A 5,000-nucleotide genomic window follows, 5' to 3' on the forward strand; every position below is an offset into this window, starting at 1 on the left:
TCACAGACCTGTTATTGCTCAATCTCGTGCGGCTAGAAGCCGCCTGTCCCTCTAAGAAGAAAAGTAATCGCTGACAGCACGAAGGATGTCACGCGACTAGTTAGCAGGCTAGAGTCTCGTTCGTTATCGGAATTAACCAGACAAATCGCTCCACCAACTAAGAACGGCCATGCACCACCACCCACCGAATCAAGAAAGAGCTATCAATCTGTCAATCCTTCCGGTGTCCGGGCCTGGTGAGGTTTCCCGTGTTGAGTCAAATTAAGCCTCAGGCTCCACTCCTGGTGGTGCCCTTCCGTCAATTCCTTTAAGTTTCAGCTTTGCAACCATACTTCCCCCGGAACCCAAAAGCTTTGGTTTCCCGGAGGCTGCCCGCCGAGTCATCGGAGGAACTGCGGCGGATCGCTGGCTGGCATCGTTTATGGTTAGAACTAGGGCGGTATCTGATCGCCTTCGAACCTCTAACTTTCGTTCTTGATTAATGAAAACATACTTGGCAAATGCTTTCGCTTCTGTTCGTCTTGCGACGATCCAAGAATTTCACCTCTAACGTCGCAATACGAATGCCCCCGCCTGTCCCTATTAATCATTACCTCGGGTTCCGAAAACCAACAAAATAGAACCGAGGTCCTATTCCATTATTCCATGCACACAGTATTCAGGCGGGCTTGCCTGCTTTAAGCACTCTAATTTGTTCAAAGTAAACGTGCCGGCCCACCGAGACACTCAATAAAGAGCACCCTGGTAGGATTTCAACGGGGTCCGCCTCGGGACGCACGAGCACGCACGAGGCGGTCGCACGCCTTCGGCTCGCCCCACCGGCAGGACGTCCCACGATACATGCCAGTTAAACACCGACGGGCGGTGAACCAACAGCGTGGGACACAAATCCAACTACGAGCTTTTTAACCGCAACAACTTTAATATACGCTATTGGAGCTGGAATTACCGCGGCTGCTGGCACCAGACTTGCCCTCCAATAGATACTCGTTAAAGGATTTAAAGTGTACTCATTCCGATTACGGGGCCTCGGATGAGTCCCGTATCGTTATTTTTCGTCACTACCTCCCCGTGCCGGGAGTGGGTAATTTGCGCGCCTGCTGCCTTCCTTGGATGTGGTAGCCGTTTCTCAGGCTCCCTCTCCGGAATCGAACCCTGATTCCCCGTTACCCGTTACAACCATGGTAGGCGCAGAACCTACCATCGACAGTTGATAAGGCAGACATTTGAAAGATGCGTCGCCGGTACGAGGACCGTGCGATCAGCCCTAAGTTATTCAGAGTCACCAAGGCAAACGGACCGGACGAGCCGACCGATTGGTTTTGATCTAATAAAAGCGTCCCTTCCATCTCTGGTCGGGACTCTGTTTGCATGTATTAGCTCTAGAATTACCACAGTTATCCAAGTAACGTGGGTACGATCTAAGGAACCATAACTGATTTAATGAGCCATTCGCGGTTTCACCTTAATGCGGCTTGTACTGAGACATGCATGGCTTAATCTTTGAGACAAGCATATGACTACTGGCAGGATCAACCAGGGAGCTGCGTCAACTAGAGCTGAGCAGCCGGCCGCCCGGGAGTGTGTCCCGGGGGCCCGCGCGAACACGCAAGCGTCCGCTCAATTATTCTGCAAACAGGAGGAGGCTGAGCTCCCCTGCACAACACACCTCGAAACCCTCTCAGGTCCCGGCGGCGCGCAGCGCCGTCCTAAGTACTTGGTCGGGTTCGAGAGAGGCGCAATCGCCCGGAGTTAGGCGAGTAGACGCTTTAGGTGCGACCACCCGTGCTCCCAACTGAGCTTGCCGCTGCCGACAGAGGCCCGGGAGCGTGCTGTCGTGGCATTGCCGGCGGGAGACAACACGCGCCACCTACGGTGACCGGCAGCTCCAACGCCAGCGCCACAGAAGGACAAAAGCCCTACTTGGGTGCCGAAGCGAACTCTCCCAGCACAGCGCACGCGCCAACACGTCCGCACAGCTGCGATACAAACCACCTGCGAGAACCGCTGGGGCGACCGAGCAGCAGACGGCGTCGCGGCGCCGAGCGCCGGGCGGCGGCGCATCCTCAGCGCACAAAGTCCTCAATCGGACCAGCACACTGCAGATGGCCACCGCGCTTCGCACCGGGCCCGCGAGGACCTACTTTGGCCGCAAGGCGCCGCGAGCAGGGGGCGCCGGCGCGCAGCTGCGCCGCCTGCCGCGTCCGTCGGCCGGCGCGCCTGCCACCGGCCGCCCCCACCAGCCGGCTGTAGCGCGTGCGCCCACGCACCGCGCTGCCAGCACGCCGGGCGGCCCCCCCTCACCGGCCGGGGACGGTCCCACCCAGCCACCGCCGCGTATCGCCTCACACCCAGATCCCCTTTCACGTTCGTGGGCATGGTGGGTCCCCTTTCACGTTCGTGGGCATGGTGGGTATCCCTGAAACAACCGGTTAATAGCTCGACCGATCGTCGCCAACACTGATTCACCTCTAGCGAGAACAACCGCACCACAACGGGTTACCGGTTGTTCATTTGCGTAACGTCACCAGCAAACGTACACGTCCATCGCCATTTGCAACGAGTATTGCATGCCTGTGTCAGGTGTCACAACACACTACGTCTGCCCACATAGACGCAACAACATGTGCACGCCTAGAGAACACGTGGAAGGTAGACCCCGTACGTATGCGGTGTCCATTGCGCGAACGACTGTCAGCCCGCCTCTGCAGCATGTCGCAGATGTGGAACGCGGTGCAACATGCTATCACGGTGTGTGAGAAGAGACGACTACGTCCGAATACACGCTCCACTACATCAACAGACTGCTCATGCTGATCGCCATCCAGGGCGTCCGTTCCTCCCACACGTCTGTATGGCGTACCACACTGCAATCCAGCTCTTATAGGGAGACGACACGTAGCTGCGTGCACAATATTTGGACTGTATGGTCCGCCGTTGCTAGGCGCTGTCGTCATACGGTCACATGGGCCACGATGTATCATTCAGTACATACGGAGCAATGTGCAGTACAGTTTGTGGGTTTTGCGTACATCGGCGGACAGGTGACAGGCCGTACCACAACGTAGGCTGAGTACGTCGGCATGCGAAGGGCATTGAACATGCAAACTTCTCACCGACCAGCTTGCGAAGGCAGGGGGGAAGGGGGGGGGGCATGTACGTCCTGCTGCTATCCACACTACAGTGTATAGCAGGAGCATGTGGAAAGTCAGCAACACCTGCAAGGTGTTTAACATGACGCGATACACAGGGGACCGGGCAGTGCGAGTAGCGAACTATATTGCGAGGGTTGCGGTTAGGCAACACTACACTACTTTAACGGGTTGCATAACAATTACAGAGCAGGTTCAGCGACAACGTGCGTCAGGTTAAGGCGCAATATAGTTTAGGTTACGGCGCACTTTAGGTTAGGTTAAGGCACATTATAGGTTAGGTTAAGGCACAACATGGGTTACGTTAAGGCACAACATGGGTTACGTTAAGGCACAACATGGGTTAGGTTAAGGCACAACATGGGTTAGGTTAAGGCACAACATGGGTTAGGTTAAGGCACAACATGGGTTAGGTTAAGGCACAACATGGGTTAGGTTAAGGCACAACATGGGTTAGGTTAAGGCACAACATGGGTTAGGTTAAGGCACAACATGGGTTAGGTTAAGGCACAACATGGGTTAGGTTAAGGCACAACATGGGTTAGGTTAAGGCACAACATGGGTTAGGTTAAGGCACAACATGGGTTAGGTTAAGGCACAACATGGGTTAGGTTAAGGCACAACATGGGTTAGGTTAAGGCACAACATGGGTTAGGTTAAGGCACAACATGGGTTAGGTTAAGGCACAACATGGGTTAGGTTAAGGCACAACATGGGTTAGGTTAAGGCACAACATGGGTTAGGTTAAGGCACAACATGGGTTAGGTTAAGGCACAACATGGGTTAGGTTAAGGCACAACATGGGTTAGGTTAAGGCACAACATGGGTTAGGTTAAGGCACAACATGGGTTAGGTTAAGGCACAACATGGGTTAGGTTAAGGCACAACATGGGTTAGGTTAAGGCACAACATGGGTTAGGTTAAGGCACAACATGGGTTAGGTTAAGGCACAACATGGGTTAGGTTAAGGCACAACATGGGTTAGGTTAAGGCACAACATGGGTTAGGTTAAGGCACAACATGGGTTAGGTTAAGGCACAACATGGGTTAGGTTAAGGCACAACATGGGTTAGGTTAAGGCACAACATGGGTTAGGTTAAGGCACACCATGGGTTAGGTTAAGGCACACCATGGGTTAGGTTAAGGCACACCATGGGTTAGGTTAAGGCACAACATGGGTTAGGTTAAGGCACAACATGGGTTAGGTTAAGGCACAACATGGGTTAGGTTAAGGCACAACATGGGTTAGGTTAAGGCACAACATGGGTTAGGTTAAGGCACAACGTAGGTTAGGTTAAGGCACAACGTGGGTTAGGTTAAGGCACAACGTGGGTTAGGTTAAGGCACAACGTGGGTTAGGTTAAGGCACAACGTGGGTTAGGTTAAGGCACAACATGGGTTAGGTTAAGGCACAACATGGGTTAGGTTAAGGCACACCATGGGTTAGGTTAAGGCACAACATGGGTTAGGTTAAGGCACAACATGGGTTAGGTTAAGGCACAACATGGGTTAGGTTAAGGCACAACATGGGTTAGGTTAAGGCACAACATGGGTTAGGTTAAGGCACAACATGGGTTAGGTTAAGGCACAACATGGGTTAGGTTAAGGCACAACGTAGGTTAGGTTAAGGCACAACGTGGGTTAGGTTAAGGCACAACATGGGTTAGGTTAAGGCACAACATGGGTTAGGTTAAGGCACAACATGGGTTAGGTTAAGGCACAACATGGGTTAGGTTAAGGCACAACATGGGTTAGGTTAAGGCACAACATGGGTTAGGTTACGGCACAACATGGGTTACGTTACGGCACAACATGGGTTACGTTACGGCACAACATGGGTTACGTTAC

General features: G+C 53.2%; 1 non-coding gene across 1 annotated transcript in view; it reads right to left on the reverse strand.

The window, feature by feature from the left end:
• LOC126435481 (small subunit ribosomal RNA) overlaps positions 1 to 1,543 on the reverse strand; it is a 1,909-nt gene extending 366 nt beyond the window's left edge. The window contains exon 1 of the ribosomal RNA XR_007579968.1: positions 1 to 1,543. This exon is cut by the window's left edge and continues 366 nt beyond it. This is a non-coding gene — a ribosomal RNA (small subunit ribosomal RNA).
• Between the last annotated feature and the right edge of the window lie 3,457 nt (positions 1,544 to 5,000).

Source organism: Schistocerca serialis, unplaced genomic scaffold (assembly GCF_023864345.2).
Source record: "Schistocerca serialis cubense isolate TAMUIC-IGC-003099 unplaced genomic scaffold, iqSchSeri2.2 HiC_scaffold_1208, whole genome shotgun sequence".
NCBI classification, from domain to species: Eukaryota; Metazoa; Arthropoda; class Insecta; order Orthoptera; family Acrididae; genus Schistocerca; species Schistocerca serialis.